The sequence below is a fragment of the Erpetoichthys calabaricus genome, chromosome 2 (assembly GCF_900747795.2).
Source record: "Erpetoichthys calabaricus chromosome 2, fErpCal1.3, whole genome shotgun sequence".
In the NCBI taxonomy this organism is placed as follows: Eukaryota; Metazoa; Chordata; class Cladistia; order Polypteriformes; family Polypteridae; genus Erpetoichthys; species Erpetoichthys calabaricus.
In genome coordinates this window covers 300,905,119-300,931,591 of record NC_041395.2, presented here as the reverse complement: position 1 = coordinate 300,931,591, position 26,473 = coordinate 300,905,119, and the positions used below count along the sequence as shown (strand labels likewise).

The following is a 26,473-nucleotide window of genomic DNA, read 5'->3' as shown; positions in this document are numbered from 1 at the left end:
CTTATTTCAAAATTCTGTTGATTAAATATGCAGATTGGAGTTTTATAATAATCAAGTGAATTGCAGTAAAGCAACAGTTTCATCCCTTTGTGAATATGGAAATGGGTTAAGTCTGTTAAAATGACAATATCTGGGTGTGCAGGCGAAAATCAGTTTTGTCGCTACAGAGACATCTGGAATGCATTAAATTAGTTTGTTATGAAAAAGCACTTGCGTAAGAAGTAAAGCTGACTGTACAGTAAGTTTTTTGGCTCTTTTTAACATACTGCATCATGCAGTATAAATCCAGATGGTGCAGATTTTTTGCAAATGGTAACCATCTGAAAGTGTAAGCAAGTATCATTCCATTTTACTCATTTTTAGTTGTTTTACTTAAATCTGTACTATTGTTCTTTACAAGAATAATCATACTTGAAAGAACATACGTTATAATTGATGACAATATTAACAAAGTCCAAGCGTCTTACTAGTGCTAGTGATATGGTAAAGAATTTTTTAGATTTTTTGTCATTATTATTCTTCTGAAAGTTTAGCTTCAATAGGCTTTCTAGCTTATTTGGATATCTTAAATTGCAAGATGCCACATACCAAACATCATGACAATCTTGTAAATGTTCACATCCTGTCTCCATGCTTTTTATTGTATTTATGTTGGGTAGTAGCAAAACAAAGTGAATGGAAAATAGGAAAAGGGATACAGGAAGAAGGATGTTACTTCAATGACACACAGTTTTGCCAATTCTTTGCAAACAATAGATATCCAAAAAGTGTATGCATTACTATATGTGAATTTGCCAAATAGCTTGACATATAAACTGTCATTAGCAAAAATGAATAATTTGAGTGTTTTTGAAGATTTTATTTTTTTCAAAATTTTAAATGCTATAAATGTGAGGTTAAAGGCACAATGATGTATAGTGAATGTAAAATATTACAGTATTTGCAAAGGAGTAGTTGAGACAGAATTGTACTAATCTTTCCCGTCAAAGCTTTGACAAGAAAACTTCCAACCAAGGTTATTATAGTTTTGCCTTTTTATATTAGTTTTTATTTCTATATTTTTTCTGACCTTACTTGGAAATTCAGTTTAGTTTTAGTTTTCCTTCATTGCGTATTTTTAGTTTTAGTTTAGTTTTTATTTCACAAAGACATTTCTATTTTATTTTTATATATATTAGTTTCAGTTTTAGTTTTAGCAATTATGGCATGGAACGTCTACGGAGTTAGTTTTGTGTCACAATCAGACAGAACTGTACACTTAACAGATTTGGATATGAGTTTAATGTTAGTGGAAGCATACTACACTGCCTGGTTTACTATCTGGTTTTGTTTTTCTCTGATAAAAACAAGCATAATCAAACTAGACACTGAATATGAACAATTTTACACAATTTTATCATTTTAAAAATATTTTCTCATGAAAATCACAGGGGCTAAGGAAGAACAGGACTCTTAGACTTGAATGAGTGTGCAGACCCCACCTAGCTGTATTAAGGGAAACAAAGAACAACAAGCATGTAGTGTCAAGGTTAGGGGCAGTGAGTCTTGAATAGACCACCATAAAGGACAGTAAGCCCATAATGAGAAGAGCAAGAGCAGGTAATAGGAGTACGGACAGGCATAAAACAACAGAGATCGCAGAGAGTCTGAGATTAAGAACAACATATACATTATCTAAACCTGTTTATCCAGAGTAGAATTGCAGGAAATCTGGAGTCTACCTCAGCAGGTTTGGATGCAAGGCAGGAAAAATCCCTGGTATGCAATATGTTTGATAAGGCTGATGTTAAGAACAAAAAGAATATGATATTTCAACTGTCTATTTTGATAGAGAGAGAAAAACATTGAAAAAAGGGAGACAAATATTTTAAAATATAATTCTGCTAATGGATTACTTTCACAATATCAGGTATTTTGAGTTGTGAATATGAACTGAAAAAGATAAAAATTAATAAATATGGAATAAATACAAAAACCCATTAGGTATGTTTAGTTTTTCATCACTTGTCAGACTGTCTACCTTTGTTTGTATCGCTTCGTTGTTAAACGGTGTTTTTAAAGCAAAAGTGACTGGTCAGCAACAACATGCTGATCTTGTATGATGACCTAGTCAGTCTCTCAATCAGTGCCATTTTATTTTCAAAAACCGGGAGTGCTCTCCCCTCGATTTTCTTGTATACTCACATATGGGGATGGACATTTGAGGAGTAAACCGCAAGACAATGATTATATTTTTATATTCTGTACATTAAGGAACCATCAACAAGAAATCAATTTAATAATATATTGAACAATTATTATAAAAGTGAATTTGAATAAATCGGACTCTGCAGCTGTATAAATAAAAAAAAAATCGAGTATGTGTTCAGGTAAAGTACCACTTCTGGGTGATGGATTTGGCCCAAAAGTTAATACAGAAGTATAATTGTGGCGTAACATCCACATGCTGAATTTCATCCATCTATCTAGTTGCGTTTTTGAGTTATCGTGTTTTTACACACACACACGCACACACACACGCACACACACACACACACACACACACACACACACACACACACACACACACGCACAGTTCCAAAGAGCAATATTGTTGGACACTGGTTAGTCTATAACGTCAAGATTCATCAAAATATCTTGGTCGAATTTTTTCATGATTACTATACTTTCTCTATACTTCGTATATGAGAAAGTAAAAACGATTTCTCCTGTGTGAAGTGGCAGGTGAATTGCTGTCAACAAAAAGCAGACACCTGAGAAATAAACTGAAACGTTACTCACTCGTGATTTTTCTGTCCATATGGTAAATGTTTTGTTGACCAGCACATTCTGATTTCAGCCGTTTGAATTACATCTTGATATAGAACAAGCGCAAAGAAAAGCGGCATGCAAATCGCTTTCTATTTCACACACTTTACGCACCCGCACTCAGCTTGCTCTGTCACCGCAAATGCTGTGTGAACAGCCGCCCTCAGTCACCAGCCGCCGTTCACTGGATGAATATATGCGGGCGGCTCGTGGTGGATGACTTTCTGTTTAAGAGTTAAAACTTACAAGGGTTAAAGACTAACGGCAAGAATATTCATTCAAAAACGAAAACTAAAAATGTTTTAGTAAATTATTATCTTATTTCAGTTAGTCTTTCCAGCTACTTTAATAGTTTCATTTAGTTTTAGTTTTTCATTTCGGTTTTGTTAATTATTTTATTTCAGTTTACGAAAATGTTTTTTTAATAATAGTTTCAGTTTTGATTTTAGTTTTCGTTAACTATAATAACCTTGCTTCCAACACTATGGAAAATTTTTATCAGTCCTGGGCATGTAGACATATATTTTTCAAATTTTTAGTGATTATTTAAATTACATTCTTTATCTGAAATAGCTGGGGGGGGGGGGGGGGGGGGGGGGGGGTAGAGACACTGGTATAAAACATACATTGTATCAATAATATTTTCAATAGGAGAGTTACCAGCCATTACAAATTACAGATTTCTTAAGTTAACATTAAAGTTTCTTACCTTACTTACAAACATTGCAGATACAAAAATGTAGAGCAAATAAAATATACAAATTAATGCTGTAAAATCTGAGCAACAGTCTAAGTACTTGAGACAAACTAACAAGAAATCAACAAGATCCATTAAAATGAAGTATATTGTGAGGTTATAAATGAAGTACAACATATAAGATGCAAATTAGAAACTCCAGTGTTATTTTATAATTGGATCCCTTGTGTTATTTTTGGTATTATTGTAAAGCATCATCCACTAGCTGTGTGAGAAATGTGAAGACCTGATTAATGACTGTGTAACTTATTTAAGCAATTACTTGTGGTTTTATATGGATTTTATTTAGTGTTTTTCAGGAAGGCAGTCCAAACTGTACTCCATTTCGCTTTCTTATTGATCATGTCACTTTGTATACACCTAGTCCTGTTTCCATGCATGGTTTTATTTTGAAGTGTCACATTTGAAGACTGCAACTGAGTTTTCACCTGCTACTTTTGTGCAACTATGCATGAGTTGTATTGACTTCAAGCTTTGCACAAATAGTATAAATGAATATATAGTAGTGCTGAGCGGTATACCGGTTCATACCGAAAACCGTTTTTTATTTTTTTTGTGATATGGATTTTTCTTAAACACCGGTTTAAATTGCCTAAACGACGTTCGGAACTTGGCGCAGCGGGAAACTGTTCAAGTGGGGACCTTTTTCACTGCTACACCGCTAAACACAGATTTGTTGCACTAGGGCTCTTTTTCACTGCTACACCACCAAATAGTGGGCGGTAGCATAGGAATGCTGCGTGGTGAAAATGGACAGAGAGCCTGGAGATACTTTAGTTTTAAAAGGTCAGATGTGTAAATACTGTTTCTATACTACTGGATAATACTGCAAGCCAAGTTGTACTTGTTTTATTTGTTTTCAATACAGTGTAATGTACCTGGGTACTGTGTAATAGTGTGACGACATGTTTTCAAACCCCATCATAAATTATATAGCACATTAAATGCTTTGTGTTAAGTGATTCTTAAACTGACTTCTTCTTGCACTAAGAGGAGGTGCCGGCAGCGATCGCCGCACAGAATACATTCACTTCATGATCTTCCTTCTCTCTGAACATTTAGAATGCTAAAATAAATACTTAATATAATTTTCATGGTGAAATGCATTAAAGCATGCATTAATCATATGGGGGCACGGTGGCGTGCCTGCCTTGTATTTGCATGTTTTTCTGGTGGGTTTACTCGGCGCTTCAGTTTCCTTTCAAAGTCATGTAGGATGTGGGGTTTTGTTGTGCTATATTGACCCTGCTAGTGTATGTTTTGCTTGTATTCATCCTTCGATGTGCTGGCGACTCATTCAGAGATAGGCACAACTCTGAATGGATGGCATAATTAAACATGTATAACGAAGATATTTTTAAAGTTCTGAACACTCCGTGGGCTAAGTTTATAACTAGTTTTAATTTCACAAAGACGTTTATCGTGTGGTGATTGGTTATGTGGAGAAAGAAAATGGACGGATAGGAACTGGGGTTTTAGTACGTCAGATAGAGACAGCACGTGTGCAATAAAGAAAGCCCGCTCAGAAGAACATGCATTGAATTCTGTGTTCGTGTCTCCGACCAGCAGATCACAAACCCAACATTTATACAATATTTAAGTTAAACCTGTGCGATACCCATTCATACATCCAGTTTTTTGGAGCCTCGTCACACCTGTGATAAAGTTCTCTACACTGAACCTACACCTGGGGACCCCTTACTGCGAGGGAGCAGCACTACCGCCTCACTACCGTGCATGTGTAATACCTGCGTTAATGCATTTCATCATGAAAATGATATCAAGTATTTATCTTAGCATTCTAAATTTTCAGAAAGCAGGAATATCATGAAGTGAATGGATTCTGTATGGTGATCGCTGTCTCCTCTTAGTGCGGAGGAAGTCAGTTTAAGAAGCGTACTGATTAACAACTGGGTCGGGGAACGCAATACAAAGCATTTTATGTGCTGCATTAATTTATGACGGGGTTTGACAAAATCTAGTAAATTAAACATTGATTTTAGGAAGAAGTTTAGTTTACGACATTCTACTTTAATTATGAAGTAAACTATGAGAATAAAGTGGAAATGTCGACTTCAATCTCAACATAAATGGCGAGAATACAGTGGAAATGTTGACTTTATTCTCGACATATAGTTTGTTTTTTTCTTCCCTGTGTCCGTATTATTTTTTTCTTCACCGTGGCCCTAATACGATTCCGTAGGGTTACCACAAATAGCATTATAAATGCAAGTTGCAGGTATATTATTTATGCATATAGCTTAGCTTGAAGCAAGGTCCATATTAATGCAGTTTGCCTAAATGATGGTTCAGTTGGTAAAGATGTCATCACCAAGTTGCACTTGTTTTGTTTTATTTTATTTTAATTTGGTGAATACTGTGTAATGCACCTGGGCTTGAAGTCTTGAAGTAATAGTGCAACTATCAGTAATAATACTATTTTTACTCTGTAGCACTTTGGGATTGCTAAAATATAAAGTGCAATATAAAGAAAATTTATTATTTTTATTATTATTATTTATTTTATTGTTATTATTTATTAGTTTAAATATTATGCAGTTTAATGATGATAAAGTTGTTTAAAAAGTCACTTTAACGTGTCAGTGGACAGAGATTGTTAACATTAACAGAAAGTGTAGTTGGTTTACAAAAAATATTTACTATTTATTCCTTTTCTAAGACATATTCAGTGCAATACAACTTTTGACAAGCACTTCTGGATATTTTACTAAGTCTAAATGCCTCTTTGTATGGTTGAAAATATGTTGTCAAAATTATAGTTTAAGTTTTTGCAAAATTTGTTCAATAAAATGGTTCTATATTTTGACTGCATCTGTCATGCAATGTGATACCTTCTCCATTAGTGCCACCCCCTTGAAAACTATCACTTTATGGGGCAATGCAAACCTGTATTAATACTTGTGTGCACATTAAAATGTTTTTTTTGTACAATGTACAATACTCTTGACAGTGGAATAGGTCAGGGGTAGGCAACGTCGGTCCTGGTGAGCCGCAGTGGCTACAGGTTTTCATTCCAACCCAATTGCTTAATTAGAAACCAATCATTGCCAATCTCAGACCTTATTTCATTTTATGGCTTGTTAGTCTGTGCAATGTAAGACTCTAATATCGTAGATTTTTTTCCTTTCCAAGGATATCATCCAAATGATATGAAGCCTAAAACAGATCATTTTCAGTCTGTCACATTTTTCTATTAAGTGTTTTATTAAATCAAACAGTGCATGATGAACACACACAGATGTAATTTGGAAAAAAGCTAGCTGGAGAACTGCTGGCTGCTTTGTCTTTTACATCTTATTGCTAATAAGGAGCAAATAAAACACTGAATGCAGCAGTTTAAGATTGAAATAAGCAATTAAGGTTGGAGAACCTTAACAAGCGAGACCACTAAAATGAAGCATCAAAATGTCACTTAAGCAATATATGCTTCATCAGCAATAATTGAGTTCTCGTTAAGGAACTGGGTTGGAACAAAAACCTGCACATACTAAGGCTCACCAGGACCAACGTTGCCTACCCCTGGAATAGGTTATTCTTAGTCAGTAATTCCAGTGAAAAATGTGGTTAACATCCACTCATGCATGGGGAAAAAAATACCGTCGAATACCGTGAAACCGGGATAATTTAGAAAAATTCCGTGATATAGAATTTTGGTCATACCGCCCACCCCTAAAATATAGCACCCAGATTGTTTAACCTACATTTGAATATATTCAGATATATTCTTATTTTTAATAAGTATTTTGGGCTAATTTGACAATCGTCTAGCAAATATTGCTTATAACAAATAGGCATATAACAAAATGAAAAAAATCATAGTAATTATTCTGCATAAAGAATACCCAAGTGTTATGCATCAATCTAAAAGTCCTGAACAATAGGTTTCAACCAATGCAATGAACCCTCCTACTGACTGAGCAAATACGAGCTATAGACTGAAAACCGGAAACAATGTTACACTGCTCTTCTGATTTTTAATGTGCTCTCGCATATTAGTTCACAAAACAACGGTAAATATTTTCAAGTGCCACATCAGTACTTACAGTAGTTCCTCTTGATCAAACCAAGTCTATTATATGATGCATCAATCATGAGATATTCTCTAAGTAAGAGGAGCAGAAATAATGCTATAGTACGGCATGTGGACTCGTGTGCACGAGTGGCCTTTCCATCTTCTGTAGTATTGTTTTTAGACCTTTATATCTCCTTTAAAAAATTTTGAGACTGTATATGTAAATGTTAGCACTCTTGGAAATTGGGTCCTTCTGACTTGTAAATAAACCAAATCCCATAAGTTTTGCTGAAGTCTACCTTGCACGTGCATTCATGTCATTTGAAAAGCTGGACAAATAAATGTTACACATTTCATTTACTTTTCAGATAGCTGAAAGAATACTCCACCCAATAATATTTTTGGATAGTGGCGATCGTTAAAAAGAATTTTTAATCGTACTTTTCATGCAGAATGTAGCTAACAAAGTTTATGCTTTGAAGACATGACTCTTGACCAGTGTATTAGTGGGAGAGGCAGTCTGCAATTCAGAAATGCAACCCTTTGTGAAAGGGGTACGAAACACTTAAGCAATATTTTAGCAAAAAACATGTATTTTTACATGTTTTTTTTGTATACAACTGGATGAACTGACATGGATTATGCAATGCGAGTAACATGACTTTTTCTTTTTCATGAACAATGTGACACTGTTTGCTGTTGTCCAGCATTGGCCACCACCCACTTCCATTAAAGCATAAACATTGCTAGCTCTGTTCTATATGAAACATAAGATATACATTTTTTTTGTGACAATGCTATACAGGTAAAGTATTCCTTAAAAGACTGAAGCAAGCACCACTCTACAGACCATATCTTTCCTTAAAATATTCCCATCTACATTTCTCTCTTTCGGTCTAAAACCAAGCCTTTTTTACACAAAAAAGTTGTATTTTAAGATTAATTACCACAAGCCAGATGTCAGACACTTTATTCATTGAAAATTGTGTAGTAAGCTTGTTTCTAGTCTTCATTGAAATTCATGTCTATATTTTTAAATTAATGTCTCATTTTATCTTGCTTAAATGAACAGACTTTACGTATAGGTTTGAATTATGCGTGAAAGCTCAGTTTTTTTTTCCTCTCCCTATAGGGTTCTAGCTGAAAACACTTACCTAATCAAGAGTTTAAAAGTGTGAAGGTCACCCTGTAATGTAAGTAATGTTTTGCTGATGTTTATTTTTCCACTAAATAATTGTATATGACTTTGAGTACCTGCATTTACATAGCACCAAGTAGTTTGTGATGCAGCAGTGATTTTGCAGGAATGTACTTTTAATAGTGCCTTTTTTGTATGCAGCATTATCTCATTTTTAAATGTTTTCTTGCATGAACATTTAGTATATTTGAAATATGTTTGCATTACATTAAGTTACTGTGTTATGCATATAAAACAAATATAATCTATATATTTCATGATTTGAATGTTAATATCAGTAGAATTAAAGTAAATATTAAACACCTTTGGCAGCCACAAAAAGCAACAGAAAAGTCCCTTTCCTTTCTGTGGCTGCAGTTTTTAAGAGGTTGTTTTTTTGTTATGGTACAGCAGCTAATAATGTGCTTAAAAATTGTGCTTAGACTGACTTCATTTAACCTGCCAGAGGCTGTTCACTTTATAGAACTAATGTTGATAAAACATGCACAGTTGTAAACATTAACAGTAACCAGTATTTAAATGTGAAACAATGGTGCAGTTATTTTAACCAGTTAAATCTTAAATGTCTCTACTGTATAATTTTTGTTTTGATATATAAAACTTGTATTTTGTACTGATGACACAATACATTTTAAGTGTGATGTGATCTGAATGGTCAACTTGTATCTTTTAATCTTTTAAGGCAGATGGGAGTTTTTTGCTTCTCTACCTATGTGCTTCAGTTGATGTGCAATGGGAGTGTATGATGCGTATAGATAATGATAATAAATTTTATTGTTGATTTATTAAAGTGTGAGCTGAAATTGAGTATGTCACTCGCTTTGCAAAAAAACCTGCCTTGAGAGTCCACTCATTCGCTGTCTGATGTAGCCTAACAGTATAGTCTACTGTGCATGCGCAAAATCGAGCAAGTAGGCATGCATGGTCAGCACATAGCTGCCTAGAAATGAGTGAGCAAACAGAGCTGGGGATAAAACAGCCGTGCAATGTACATCATTAGATTTAATTGCAAGATGCAGATCATAGTCACTCGCATGGAGGTGGTTTGTCTTTGAAAAGACTGATGTTGTTTAAAAGACGGCAATCTCCAAACTATATTGGATATCGTTTGCCATTAAAAACAACTCAACAACTAACAGAATATGAAGAATATGAAAAGCTTCAGGAATCAGCTTTCCAAGACAGGTCTAACTCGCCCAAGGTACAAGCACAAAAACGCGCTCTACAAACTTTAGTGGAATCATTCTGCAAAAAAGTGCCATACGACAAGAAAAGCAACAGATGGCATGACGTGGCTGCAAGAAGATCATATGGTTTGCATGACAACAGACAGCAGGGATAACGTCCGTGCAGTACAGGTTAATAACTAGAAGAGGCTTTCTTGTTTTGGACATAGGATTTCTATTGCCATTGATGAGTAATTTGGGTTCCTGTATAAAATGCAATTTAAGTGGAATTAATCTAGCATGGAGCCCCACAGGTGTTTGTCCAAACAAATTTTTTTTTGCCTAATTATTAGTCCATTCGCACAAATGAAATAATTTGTTCAAATGGATTGTTTTAATTTTCGTAAGAGGCATATGCCTTTTGGGTGCATTTTATTTCGCAAGTCCTTTTATGGAGGGGCTTTCCCCACCCCACTCCATCCCACCCTGGTGGCCACAGAAGTTGGAGCAGGTGATGACACAACAAGGGATGGAGCGAAAAAGAATAAAAAACAGCTATTTCAGAAAAACACAAGAATTCAGAGAAGGCAAGTCTCTGCACACTACCATTGGGTGGGAGTGGGGTTGGTAAAGATCAAGAGCTACTCGATGCTACCTGAGGTGGCCAGTGATGTAAATCCACGTGAGTGACGGAAAATATAAGTACCTTTCTCTAAATTAGGGAAACTTGTAATAAAGTATCTTTGCATCCCTGCCTCAGGCAGCTCTTCTGAGGGGGCTTTCAGCACCGAAGGAAATTTTGTAACGTGTAACCATGTTGCTCTGGAGCCAATGCTTTGGACACACTGGTGTTTCAGTCACACAACTTGAAGTTTCCTTAGTAGAATTTGACAATTGTTTTATTTTTCTGATATCTTCGTGCAATATTGGACAGAACTTGAAGTTAGTACTTTATTTAAAAATGTTACAGGTTTGGGTTTTTTTTTAATCTTTGTGGTATATATGACATAACTTGTTTACATATGCTATAGTTTTTTTTTCCTGTGCAGTATTTGACAGAACTTTGCATTTTTTCACTATAGTACAGTATGTTAGATTTTTGTTCTTGATTGTATGCTGTACAATTCACCTTACTTCAGAGCAGTTTATTTTTTATTTAGACTGTAATGTTCATGCTGTGTAGTTCAGTTATGATTAGTATTTTATTCCCTTTGGATTCCTATCTTGTATACATTAAGGGTAAGCTCTCATTGTAATAGTTTTGCTGGTCTTTGCAATTTTTTTGTGTAAATCCTATAGGCCGCTTTGGTTTACTTATACTTGCACTGTTTGATCTCAGTAATAATTTCACTGGGGATTTTAATGTTTTTGTGTTATTTTACCTCAGGTTTAAGTAAATTAATACTTGTTTTCCTTAACTGTTGTTTCCATTAATCTCATTAGTAAGCTACAATTATTATCCTACTAACAAGACCAAACTAGATGAATAAGACTTATACAAACTCATTTTTAGAGGATGCAAAATATAGTCTATTGTTACTGTCAGTCCCAGAAAATATCAAAATATAATTTTTTGCCAACATCACACACCCCTAATGTACTGGCTGTTTGAAGTTTTTGTGAAGACATGAAGCACACTGGTGTGCTTATCTCAAAAGAACACATTTTCATCCTGAAGACTGTTCTAGCATATTAGCACATTAGACTGAATATTTTAAAGATGAATTAAAGCTGCATTTTTATTATTGTATTTAGTTTTCTTACTACAAAATATTGACCTAATTGTCTCAGGATGAATGCGACATTCTGCTTTAGAAATCTGTAAACTTTTCTGTGTTTATCGCAGGGCCTTTGCCTGAAATTGATTAATAGCTCAGAAAGACGTAATTGAATGTGCGTAGATCAATAGATTTAAACATGATGTACCTGTGTACAGTATTGTTACTTTTACATGCTCTGTAACATGGGAGGATGCACAGCATTACTGAGATAAAATTATAGCATAACAGGGGAACATCTTTCATTGTTAGTAAGTTTCACTTTTTGCTTGTTGATCTGGTGCACCATAGCAAACCTCTCCATTTTCCATATACCACTACATCTGAGCACTTTAGAAGAGGTTAAAACGCATTGCAATTGCAAAGATGAAAACAAATAAAATTAAATGGTAGGAAAGGAATGTACTTAACTGCTTCTTCCACCACTGCACCCGTTGGTAGGTGTGAAGAACAGACAATGCAGAGCATATATGCCTCAGTGAGTTAAAGAGAGCAAGGGTGTGTGTTGGAGCACCTGTTCTCATTGGTCTGGCTGCCAGCATTTTATTTCTTGTGTCATATTAGAAATGGTGCACTGATTTTATTTTTTGCATCTATGTTTATGTTTAATACACATAGAAGGATGTTATAGTGCACTTCATTTTTTTTCCCACATAAAATGCTTATTCCTTTTATTACCACAGGTGGTGTGCAGGGTTCACTTTTTCAACTATGCTATACAGTAGCTCTTTTATAAATTAAACCCGTGAATATGTTACTGTAGCTTTACTTTTAGTAGTATACTAGCTTAGTACTAATCTACATTCTTTAATTTTTATTATACTATGTTTGTTATTCAGCTTATTTTTATGTGTGATTTTTAGTATTGTGTTTTACTAATTTGTTTTTATCTTTAAAATAAGTTGTCTTAAGGAAATTTGAATTTAATTTTAGTAAATTGCATTTAGCTGCATTCAGTGTAAGAAATCTTCTTTTAAATTATTAGTACAGTGGAACCTCGGTTCACGAACGTCTCAGTACATGTACAAATTGGTTTACAACCAAAAAGTTTGCCAAACTTTTGCCTCAGTTCACGACCACACACTTGGTATACAAACAAGCCAGTTTCCCTTTCGGTTTGTACATGTTCAGTCTCTCCCTGTGCATTTCCTGTGCAGCGAGCAAGAGAGAGCGAGAGCGAGAGCGAACACGCGCAGCACACACACATGCAGCGAGAGAGAGTGGGAGAGAGAGCTGCACACATACACAGGCAGAGAGAGAGAGAGAGCCGCGCACACACACAGGCAGCTGGAGAGAGAGAGAGACAGACGCGCACACACACACAGGAGCGCGAGAGAGAGGCACGAATACAAGAGCCCACTAGAGAGAGACACACACAGGCGCTCCAGGCTCGCAAAAGAGAGAGAGGGAGGGAGGGAGGGACGCATAAGGTAGAGAAGGCTTGTTTTTGTTTTCACTTCTGTTTACAGTGATCGGTTCGTAGCCTGCATTGTTGCAATGTTACTTTTCGTGGTGGTTTATTAAATTACAGATTTTTCAAATGTTCATTTTTCCCCCTGTGCTTAAAACTCATTAAAAAAAAAAAAAAAGTGTTTTTAGCAAGCGGTTCCTAGCACTATAGCGTGAACTATTGCAGTGTTAGTTTTCTCTGTTGTTCAAGGTTTTCTCAGTGTTATTCAATGTTTTTACATTTAGTTTACTATTACGCTGTGCATTCTATGGTATAACTAGCAAAATACCCGTGCTTCGCAGCGGAGAAGTAGTGTGTTAAACAGGTAATGTAAACATATATATACATATTCATATATACATATATATACATATCTACATATACACATATCTACATATATATATATATATATATATATATAATATACATATCTACATATGTTATGGCCAAAACCCGAAGTTCAGCCAGTTCCCGAATTGACCGGCCATTTCGCATTTTGGCCGCGAGGTGTGGCCAAAGTCCGAAGTACTAGAAATGACCGGCATATATGCTACTTTGGCCAGCCATTTCACGAAGTGGCGAGAACTCCCTGGTCAAAATCCGATGTGCTAATGTAAGACTGTCCGCTCAAGGTGCGAAGATGCTTAAACATTTTCAGATGCAGATTCAGAAGTGAGTTTTCCATTCTGCACGAGAAACTGCTCAAGGCGGGTCTTGTTCAGCAAAGCGGACGCCAGTTGAGACGGCCTTCCCCTCGCCCAAACACTAACCTTAAGGTCAATAAAATAGGTCCCTGATGTTAAGTCACTATTTTATTGCTAAAATGATAACAGAAATGTGAAATCTAAGTATATACCTGATCTTAATTATTGTGAAACAACCAAGTGGCGTCCGCTTTCTGAACATGAGTTGCCAAGGCTACACTCAACGCAATTGCACTACTAAGTGCGCAACAAATCGCTGCTCATGCCTTTTTCCTTCTGACTTTGGCCGATTGCCCCATGCCATTTCGCAAACTGGCTGGCCAAATCCCGAAATCGAGGAAAAGATCGGACATTGGCCGGTCAATTTACAGCGACATTGGCCATTTCACGATTTGGCCGGACATTTCCCGCTTTGGCCAATTTCGGGTTTTGGCCGTAACACACACACATATATATATATATATATATATATATATATATATATATATATATATATATATATATATATATATATATATATATATATATATATATATACACACAGACACATATATATATATATATATATATACACATACACTGTGTATATATACATATCTACATATATACATACATAAATACATATCTACATGTATATAGCCAAATCCCAGCGCTTTGCAGCGGCAAAGTACTGCTTTTAAATTTTTATTAAGAAGAAAAGAAAACCTTTTTAAATTGAGGGAAAATATACCAATAACAATTTGTTAAGGATCTGTTTTTTTGTGAAGCTGCCTTTACACAGCCTCTCCGCTGTTTTATAAACGAACGCCATATAAGGCCGTCCTTTCTCCTTGCTTAGCGGTTCTGTATTGTTTTATTGTTGGTTTATTACGATTGTTATAGTTATTGTGTAGCTATTTGAGACTCACTTTTCTGCTCAGGTACCCATTTCCTTTATGTAATCTGCGGATTCTCCGCTATTTTTTGTTCGTTTATTACGATTATAGTTATTTATTGATTCCCTTCTTTAGCTGACTGCCTGCTCATATAAGGCGCTCTGCTGTTTTTTTGTGAAGCAGCCTTTACACAGCCTCTCCGCTGTTTTATAAACGAACGCCATATAAGGCCATCCTTTTTCCTTGCTTCGCCAAGGAAGCAACCTTTTTATTTAATCCACGGGTTCTCCGCTGTTTTATTGTTCGTTTATTACGATTGTTATAGTTCTCTTTGTACACCACGTTGTCAGTTCAGCACTCCGGTTGTAATATGACCAAGCCATGCAAGCTTACTGTTGAGAATGCAACGTATAGTTGTACAGGAGAAAAGCAATCTTGCCTCAAATCAATGGCAACCTTTTGTAGGTCTATGAACTTAATTTAAACTTTTAGGTTTACACGGTGCTTTGTTTCCGAAGTACCTACACTCATGAATATGTCTGTATGCGTCAGTCGCTTCATATTCTTTTCCTACCTTATCAATTATGTAATGTGTTTTTTGAACAGGTTTGATTCATTGAAGTGATCGCTCGTGCTGCGTTCAGTCAGTTCACGTGAGCCACTCTCTTGTGTGATGTTGCGATGTCCACGGCTTTATTTAATGTTAGCTAAGACCCAGCACTTAAAAGTTTCTCGCTACAGCAATTCTAACTCCGTTACAAAGTGATCCAAAGTCTCGTTTATACCTCGTGTCTTCTCATTAAACTTGTATGTCGCGAATATGGTATTGTAAACGGCAGCGGGAGCATTTCTATAAACTTAATTTAAACTTACGGTTTAAACCGTGCTTTGTTTCCGCAGTAGCTGCACTTATGAATATGCTTGTATGCGTCACTCGCTCGCTTCTTATTGATTCGCTGCCTTCTCAATTGTGTAATGAATGTTTTCTTCAGCGCACTTTGGGGCTCTTCCTTGTTTTCTACGTACTGCGTTCACAGTCAGTTCACATGATTACGCGGGAGGCGTGATGACGCGATACGCAACTCCGCCTCCCACGGCCATCGAGCTGCAGTCTATTACAGTATATGGACAAAAAAGAGGTTCCAGTTATGACCATCACGCGTAGAATTTCGAAATGAAACCTGTAAGCTGTAAGGAATGAGCCTGCCAAATTTCAGCCTTCCATCTACACGGGAAGTTGGAGAATTAGTGATGAGTGAGTCAGTGAGGTCTTTGCCTTTTATTAGTATAGATTAACTATATTTGTGCTTAAAAATTAAAAAAATATATATTTACATACAGTTCGTACAGTCTGGAATGGATTAATTGTATTTACATACAATCCTATGGGGGAAATTGCTTCGGTTCACGACAAAATCGGTTTACGACCAGAAATTTGAAACGAATTATTGTCGTGAACCGAGGTTCCACTGTATTTGTTATAACTGGGGCAACACAGTGACATAGCTCTTAGAATAATATTTTTTATTTTTATTTTTTGGTATTTTTTTCATTTTAAAAGTTTTGTTATTTGTTTGTTTTGTGTTGTATGTTGCTTTGTTTTCTGTTTTTATTCAGTTTTCTACTGTGATCTTGGGTTGTTTGAAAGCTGCTTTAAAATAAAATGTAAAATAATAAATACAGTGTGAAAAAACACAATGATTACTAAATATTTTATATAACCAGAAACAATTGAATTTTATTGTACAAGGACAGATTACACTGCTTTTTGAAACAACCTTGTCAACCCTGTAATGAGACTTTTCATAGATCAGTTTAGACTGAATAGGCATAGACTTTTCTGTTTTGCTTTGTTCTAACATTTTGATCAACTATAAACCTATACCTGACAGACTAGTGGGTAGGAGAACTGAAAAAGTATATTGAAATTCATAACATTTTCTTTAAATGAGAATATTGATGTGCACAGCTTTAGTAAAAGTGATGTGAACATATAGTCTGAAAATATTACACCAGTAAACCTAAATTGGGAAGTCATAAACGTATTGGTTCCCTACCTAGGAGATGTAAATGTCTCTGTCTGCCCTGTTCTAATCGGCCACTGTTAGGTAACATGCACAGAAGCAGGTACTATCTTTATATATAATCTTCATTTGGATCTTGATCTTTGTCCGCACATTCACTGCCTTGTGTGGTGTTCCTGCTGTGTTCAGTAGAGGGCAGTAGTAATGGAGGAGGAGAGGAAGTGAGGCGGAGGATCGTTGGATGAGGTTGGAGTGTGGTGATTAAAGAGGATTGAACTAAAGGAGACTATGTGCTGTTTGTACTGGCTGAATACACAACACCTTGGTTGTTACTTTTGTTTACAAACACTGTCGATAGCACTCTTCGTGTTTAGATCTGGCGTCGACACCTGCTTCGTTGTCGAGACTGTGGTTTTTTGTGTTTCTATCGACCGTCATTGGCAGCACTTCGTCCAAATCGAATGTTCACCCACTTCTTGGAGTCGGCAGTCAGAGTATATAAGTCGGGCACACTTCTGTGATTTTCCATCAGTCGGCGTTTGGAGTTCAAGAATGAAGCATTGCTTCTTCCTTACTCTTTGGATTGCCACAGAGCAACCTGCGAGATTGGAGAAAGGTTGAGAAGAGATCGTGAGAGGAAACGACAGCGTCATGAAAACGAGACGGACTGTGAACGGAGAGAAGCAGAAATGCTCCTCCACCACCACATAATTACTATTCGGACAGTGATTCTGAGTAGGCCGTTCCTATCGAATCAATGTCAAAGGGTTTTGTTTTCAAATTTTGTTTCCCTTATAAAAAATCATAATGCTGTGCGTCGAAGGGCCCAGTTCACGACTGGCAGCCGCGTTTAAACAGGGAGCCCTTCACAGACAACTTTAACACGCGCAACATAGTTGGCCGCACATGGCTAGTCAATTATATTTGTTAACATTTGGAAAAAAAAATAGTAAATTAAAATTCTTACTAGATAATCTACTAAAGTAAATGTTTTTATAAGCTTAGTTAAAATTATTTAAAAATATATTCCTATCTGAATACTTTACTCTATTTGACTAATTAGAGTACTTATTTGTTCCATTGTCACTGACACACAAATCTTGTGTAAAACAAAAAAATTATATTCTCCGAAGTTATGACTCCTCACCAGTCTCTGTCCTGTAATTCCCTGCATGTTTTACACACACTATGATTAAACTCTCTGAGAAATATAACTGTTTTAGCGATAAAAAAAAAAAGCAATCCAACAGGTACAGTTGAAAGATGGAAAGTTGACTTTGAGTCCATTGAGGAATTAGTTGCCAATGAAGTTAACAAATGATGTATTTTTTCAAAAATCAGTATGTGCTACCCTAATCTTTACCTTCAATGCATTATTACTGTCATAAATATGTTTATATTAAATTATCAAAAATCAATGTATAATTGGGCATGGACAATCCATGGAATATTTTTGAAGAATATCAGAACACTGGGCTTAGTTTTCATTTTGTCTGTAAATTATCCTTATAAAACTACCTTTGTACTTGCATAGATTTACTAGTATTATAGCACTGAAGTGCATAACTGTACAACTATTAAAGCAGAGATCCATCTGTTATTGAAACGTAACATTCTCAAACCTGCTTAATCCAATTCAGTTTCTAGTTGCTGAAGCCTGTCCCAGCAAAACTGGGCAGTAACTTGATCTGGTCAAGACTATCAGTCAGTTGTAGAGCTCACTGTACCACTTTATAATTAACATCTTCACATATAGGATGTAGGAGTGCACTGAGGTACTGGGGGGAAAAACCCTTGCAGAACCTGTTAAATTCTCACAGACAGCAGCTGGCCTTGGAGGTTCAAACTCATATTGTTTCTGTCTACGAGGCAGTAGCACTAATCACTTCCATCACTATCACCATCTCTTGCTAATATTAATTCATTTTAACACTGAAACTACAATTTGAGATATCTTGAAATACATTCCAAGATATCTGAAATGAAGCACACACTTATTTTAAGATGTAATTTAAATGAATTTATATATCTAAAATGTATTTTAGATATCTCAAACGGTGAATTTCAAGATATATTAAATGATTTTTAAGATCTTAATATTTTTAGATTTCTTAAAATAACTTCCTGTTCATTTTAAGATATCTCATATTCATTTATAGATATCTGAAATGCATTTTAAGATATCTCAAAGTAGCTTCCTGTGCATTTCAAGATATCTCAGATACCTTTTCAGATCTCTTAAGATAGACATTAGGTCCCATTGAAAGAATAAGAAATTTTATAGGAAGTGATTTTGAGATATCTTGAAAGGTATTTGAGCTCTAGAGACTTGAAATGCACACAGTTATTCTGAGATAGCTGAAAAAATATTTGAGATATCTTGAATTGTGCAGAAAATTATTTTAAGGTACTGTATCTGAATATGTATTTCAGATATCTTAAAATGCCTGCTGATCACAAAATGCATTTTAGATATCTTGAAATATATGCATTTTCAGATATTTTGAGATATCTCCAAATGTCAATTTGGCTTTCCTTTCAGCACCTTCTTCACCCCTATGGATTAAATATAGACTGCATACCTGTACTTGCCTTCACAAGCATTCTGTCAATCTCACCATTGCTCTCCTCCTCCCTTGTGAACAAGACCTTCAGGTGGTACTCCACTTGAAGAGGATAGTCCACCTTTTTCCTACTGAGGACCATGGTCTCAGGTTTGGAGGTGCTGTTCCTCATCTCTGCTGCTTCATACTTGAATCAAACTGCTCCAGAGCTGCTGGAGTTCACAGCACGATTAAGCTAACAGGACCACATGGTCTAGAAAAGACAGTGATGCGGTTCTAAGCCCTCTGAACTGGACACCCTCCCATCTCCGGCTGTGCGTTGATATCCTGTTAATGAAAATCACAAACTGTGTTAGGAGACAGAGCACACAGCCCTGGCACAGTCTCACACCCACTGGAAACAATGCTGTTGTTTTTCAGAGTATGCAGACACAGTGATAATGCACTGTGATAAAGACACACTGTGATAATACAGGGACTGAATAGCCTTATTAAGAGACCTTGTATCCATGTACTGTCCCAGCACCCCCCTCTCCACCAACCCACAGAATCTCTTGATCACGGTCATATTTCTTTTCTAAGTACATTTAGATTCACTTGGTGTCTATGGCGTAGATGAAATTCAAATTGCTCCTCCTGAATCTGAGGATCCATGACGGGTAAAGACTCCTTTCCAGTATCTTGGCCTAAGCTTTTCCTTGGGGGGGGGGGGAGGCTATGTGATAACTAATATTTGGGGACCACCATCCCTGTCTGCTACTCCAGGGGAATGGCTCCAAATAATCATGGAACATTGATAAGGTTTGTCAGCCATGACAACCTAAGAGTGTGCAGAGACTTCAGCATTTCTGGGCTGATCTCATCCACCCCTGGAGCCTTGACACTTGTGGAGTTGCTGGACTAGAACAGTAAACTCCCTCAGGGAAATGGACTTTGATCAGTTATTATTTATAAATATAGATGTATTTATTTGAACTTAATGTCTAGGGCAACTTTATAGATTTAGTCATTCATTACTTTTGCAGTGGCTCTTATGACATGGAATGAAGGAGAGGTTCATTTAACCACTGATTTTAATTTTTTAACTTAACACACTATAAAAATAGAGAGGTATCCTTTTTTCTCAAGTCATTTTCTTAGATATTTTGTTAGAAAACTTTGTGATGATGTGAACCTTGACAAACTGCTACATAAATACAGTATCACTTTATCAATATATAAGGTATAAAACATAAATTAATTGTGAAAAAATGACAGATGTAAACTAAAATTGTAAAACATATATCTTGGCATTTTTACCAAAAAAAAAAATATGATGCATTGTTACTCCATATATTACTTAAAACTTTGCCATTATGTATTCAAATTATATAGCATTGCAGACATGCCTAAATAATTGCAGGGCTGAAACTATGTGAATTTAAAGGTTATATGTATACCCTAATTATGGCTCTGTACAAGATGTAAAGCTGGGAAAATGTGCATGTAACTCCAGTTCTCTCTGCCTTGCATTGCATGATACCAGAAAATAGTCAAGAGAACTGTGGGGGGGAAAAATTTTTGGTATAAAATAATTTGAGAATATGAAATGGCATAAACTGGAACCTTTTCCTAAATGAATATCTCTGCTGATATCATTATTTCTCCCGCATCAAGACATAGTGGACCCGTTACCATCTTATTCATTTGTGATTGAGCTCCACTTTCACTGAATGCATGTAATACAACAGCATTTAGCTAGTTTATTTTATTTTTTCTGCTGGAGAAGCACATTCTTAAATATATATCAAGAAAAATTTAAGTTGACAAAATGTATAGATTTATACGATTGCTGTTATGTGATGGTATAGTTCGTCTCCACACTCCCTATTACATGTGAGAGCCTCTTGAACCCACTGCCGTCAGTATTGTAACCAGTACAAGTCAGGCAGATGAGGACTAGTACACACCCATAGCAAGGGGTTGATGAAAGAAAGGTCCAAGTGCTTTTATTAAAATAAAGTCAAAAAACAACAGTGCCCAAAAATGCAATGCATCAAAATCAATAAATAATACATTAAAACAGTGGTTATCCGTGAAATAAAATCAGAGTTAAAACAAGAGTAAAACACACAGTCATCGTATCCTTAATTTTCCTTCTACTCTCAGATGAACCCAACCCAATTCCTTTTTAGTCTCCCTGCTCACTCGTGACTCATTCAGCCAGTGGAGACTCAACAGCAACAGCCTCACTACTCAAACTACTACTTCGTCTTGGTTGCCTTACACAGATCCCGCCAGACCACTCGGGGTTGGTTGTCTCCCATATTCCTTCATGTAGGGCTGTATGATTTCTGCGAATTTTCACGTAATTAACGCATAAAATTGGATTTTAGATTTAAAAACAGAAATGTGCAGAATTTAGATACTGAATCAGTGACTGTTACAAAACTTCCCAATAAATTAAATGATTGAATAATCTGTAGTTCTATCATTCAGGTAGTACTTTCTAGTTTGTTGTTTTTCAAGCAAACGCAATTCTTTGTAGAAATTCAGTTGTGCCTCTATCTGTTTGTGCGTGTGTTTCCTGTATGTTTTCTCATTAAAGGCACACAAATTAACCAGAAATGTCGAAGCGAGCAGTATCAGATACCCTAACTACGTAGAAACACAAGCTTAACTGCAAAATTGAGGGAACAACAATATCCTGCCGACTTTTACAAATCTGAACAGCAACTTTTCTGCAAGTTTTGCCAGAATACCATAGACTGGACACAAAAAGATACTTGCAATGACCATGTCAAATCTAAAACCCATCTAAAGAACAAGGAGAAGTTAAGATCAAAAAGTGTTCCCCTTCAGGTAACAATAGAAAAAATAACAAAATTGTCAGATGCAAGACACCAGTTTGTGGAAGTCTTTGTGGTCATGCAAGTTAGACATACTGCTTGAAAAAATGACGAAGATGCGTCCTTTCTTTATTATGCATTGTAAACAAGGAGGCGTGCTGCCAGAAAATCAGAGCAGTCTTCGTCAAACTCATTTTCCCCGTGTTTTTGAACAACATATGGACGCTGTTCTTTGAAAGATTTGTGGCAATAAAATTTATATTGTAGTTGATGAAACCACTGATAGCCAAGACCACATACCGGTAGTTCTCAACATAGTAATAGGTGAGTAAACATTTGGCTGTATGGTAATTCTTTTATGTAGGCATTTCTAATTGAAATTATATTTAATCAGTATTAAAAAGTCTTTCCCATAGTAAATGTTATTAGTGAACGGCACTGGTTGTTAATAGGCTACCTTTTAAAAATTAACAATGATGTTTCTGGATTTAATAAATGTTTTGCCTTGCGGTGACAAGAGTGCAAGGTCCACATTTGACTCTTCCATTATAAACTCAGAACCTACAAAAATGGGCTGAAGTGCAGGCTTCTCCTCAGATGTAACGAGCCCTTAAAAGCAGGTCTCTTTATTTTTGTCTGTTAAATTCCCAGATTTAGCATCTTGCAGATTAGTTTACTTTTGCTTTGTAATTAATTATTTTAAGATATGCAGTAGATGAAGATGCAGATGTAATGATGCACTATTTCAATCTGTAAACATTTAAGGTTTAAGAATCATTAGAAATAATTTACATAATTACAATTACAGGTACTGAAGACCAGTACTTTTTAGCAGATGTTATCTTTATGGAGAGCTGCAACTTTTCCACCTTTTCACAGGCAGCACTTCAGTCCCTTCACACCAACCAGCTGAATCTTAATGACATTTTAGCAGTGGTTATAGACAATGCATCATACTTTCTGAAAGCATACCAGGATGTTTTAAAAGGGGTTATGCCTAACAGTGTACATTCAACCTGCTTGTGTCATGTCAACAGTTTGGTGGGAGAGACCTGGCAGCACTATAAATACTTTAGTGAGGCTGCATCACTAGTGATGTGGGTAAAGTTTGCCTTCTTCAAGAAGCCTGCCAGGAACCACCGAAGCAGGAAACACCAGGTGGAGTAGCTGGTTTGAATCAGTAGGGTACCTCACTGAACATATTCATCCTTAACAAAAAGTTCTTTTTGGCCGAGAACACATCAGCTCAGGCTGTAGCAAATATCCTAGACCCTAAAAGCGAAGTTAACCTTTATCTCAGATGCATCAAACTAGCAACAGCTTTTACAATTCTGGAGGGTACTCACTGTCCTACTGCAGTCTCGGCCTACAGCATCATGGAGGATCTGGAGGATCAAAATAAGGTTAGTTGTGTTAATGTGCTGTTTCATTAAAAGGAATGTAAAGTGCCATTTCATTATGGTTTGTTTTGTTGTAGCTGTTGCTACTTACAGTAAAAAAAAAAAAAAAACAAACCATAAAAATCCTAATCAAGGAAAAATAAAATGGTGAAAACTGAAAATCCAAAAAAATAAAATGGAATCTGTGAAAAAATAAAACTGATTCCATAGGGCCCTATTCATGCACCTGCAGTTGTACCTCAGATTCCTGGGGAGGACTCCACCATGCTCGCACCAACTCAACACAAATAATCAGTGGGGTGAACCAACCCTTAGATCACCAATCCATTACACCTTCGCAGAGCCCATGACTGCACTGCCTTTCCTCCTTAGATGGCTGGCTCGTCCACATTACGTTAATGATGGTTGTGGGTTCAAGAGGCTCCCGCATTTAGTAGGGAGTGTGGAGCTAACCCACACTGTCGCATGTTGTCACATGAGTACAGTAAAATTCTTGCATATACAAATTAACATGCAACACTTTGCCACTCTTCACTTCCTTGATTGTGAAAAACACCGGTCTTTTAAATTTTTATTTAATCTACAGGTATGTAGACTGAATGGGTTATAATTACTGGGTATGACAGTAATCAGTATGAGAGAAATTTTCAGTCATCACTGGGCTTTTTGCAGATTCTTGTTTTTAATTAATTCAGAGGGGTCCTGCAGTGTGAATAAGACTATAACTGTTCTGCTCTTTGCCATCTGATTTGTCTTGTTACATGGGAGCTAACTGTGCTCAAAAGCTGTTTGTAACTGACTATATCACTCTTAATTTTTAAAATTGTCTTTATCGGATGCAATATTTTATATATGTCAATCCTGAATTTGTTTACTGTGTCTTTAACGTTTTTTTGAGTGAATAAACACATCAGGTCATGCTTTATTCTTAAAAGTAGCCTCAGAGGTAGGTTACATTATACTTTTTAGTATTACACTTTTTGCAGTGGTCGTTGTCATCATGCATAAAACTAGCAAATTTGTACATTTGCCATAAATACTGATTACGGTACCCACAAATCCTCCTTGAAGTGTTACTGTAAATGATATTGATCATTTTAGATTTTCCGTGCTTTTGGTGGATAACTACAGTGTCATCAGGCTTAGTGAGTAATGTGGCATTACATGTTTTTAGCTTCCACATCTTTATTATTATTTGCTATTCCTTGAACAAGTGCAGGTTTTAAAATATAATGTGTAAGACTTGCAGGGCAACATAACAGTTTCCTGTCTGCACAGAACAAGTTATTTAATTTGAATAAATCCATGCTTTGTTTTGATAACATGCATTTTAGAACTGGACTGAAAATGTATTCTGGATTTCATTTCTTTACAGGAAGGTGAAGCCTCCTGAGAAATCTGTTGTTTTTTGTCTGGACTCTTATAATTAATTGCAGCAAGATTTCTCGTATTCTGAAACTGAGAAGTGGTCCAAAGATGTGGAAGTAATTAAAATTCTTTTAGCATTGTAGAGGCAGAGCCATTAAGAGTCTGTGGTACTTCAAACTCTGCCGTCTTTACTTTAGATTAAATTAATGTAAACTTTGATTACCATGTAATATATTTTTCATTGTAACTGATGGCACGTCCATTGGGCTCAGGGCTTTACTTGCTCATTTATGTTGGGTGGGTCATGAGGACCTCCGTCAACATAGATAAAGGCTTAACACTAGAGCCTATGAAAAAACTCGGAGATCCGTCCCACCTTAAATCGCTTCGCACCTCTCCATTAGTGTCTTTTGTCCTGTAAATGTGTCGATAAGCAGCAAGCAGCCTGCTATCACATCCCACACCGCCACACAGTTTTCTCAGCTTAACACTAGAATTACCAGAGCCTACGAAAAAACTTGTATATCCGGCCCACTTTAAATCGCTTCTTAAATCCGTTCACACCTCTCCGCCAGCATCCTTTGTCCTCTAAATGTGCTGATAAAAGACAAGCTGCCAGCAGCCGGCTATTCCATCCCCCCACCGACTTAGAACGTGAGCGAAGTTTTCCCAGCTCACGCCTTGATTGATTATGTGGGAGTGAAGTGGAGTTTTACAGTGGAAATAAGAGATCATTATTCTAAAGTAATCTGTGTAAATACATTGTTAAAACAGAAACTTTGTCATGTTTTAGTAATAAATGTTACAAAATGTAGTAGGCATAAACTATAGAATGTGTAAAGCCCGAGTTCCAAAGATCAAATAAACACTTTCACAAAAGCTTCAAGGACAATACAACAGCCTCCGTGGCGTAGCGCGTTAAGATTTGCCTGACTCTCTAAGTAAGATCGGATGGAGGGGTGATGTTAGAGCGGGTGAGCTCATTCAGTGCTACAGGAACAACGCACGTTGATCTTTTTTCTTCTTTCAGTACATGTGCCTTCCCTGTTTATTTATATATCTCTGCCTGTCTGTCTCCCTATTACGCAGTGCTCGTCTGTCTGTGTGTTATGGATCTTAAAAATAACAGTTATAAGGACAGTTGTTCCTGTTAATTGCAGTCTCAATTGTTAAAAAAATATTTTAAAAGGAGCATCCCACATGAAAATATAACGATCTCATTAACTGACAGTGCATACCAATTTATAAATTTTATGTCTGTTTGAGGTTAAAAAGAAAAAAAAAAAAAGCAACATTTTATCCGTAGCGGGGAATCGAACTCAGGTCTGAGAGGCGGCAGAGCTGTTGTGCTCTAAGAGGGAAATCTTAACGCGCTACGCCACGGAGGCTGTTGTATTATCCTTGAAGCTTTTGTGAAAGTGTTTATTTGATCTTTGGAACTCGGGCTTTACACATTCAATAGTTTATGCCTACTACATTTTGTAACATTTATTACTAAAATATGACAAAGTTTCTGTTTT

General features: G+C 36.2%; 1 protein-coding gene across 10 annotated transcripts in view; it reads left to right on the top strand.

Moving 5' to 3' along the window:
- Positions 1-26,473, top strand: part of add3a (adducin 3 (gamma) a) — a 241,528-nt gene that overhangs the window by 91,313 nt on the left and 123,742 nt on the right. For 6 of the 10 annotated variants that reach the window (XM_028795853.2, XM_051922174.1, XM_051922167.1 and 3 more), the window contains one exon: positions 8,731-8,791. The exons of the other annotated variants lie outside the window; for them this stretch is intronic. The gene's annotated coding sequence lies outside the window, so the exon portion shown is untranslated. The remainder of the gene's footprint in view (positions 1-8,730; positions 8,792-26,473) is intronic. 10 annotated transcript variants of the gene reach the window in all.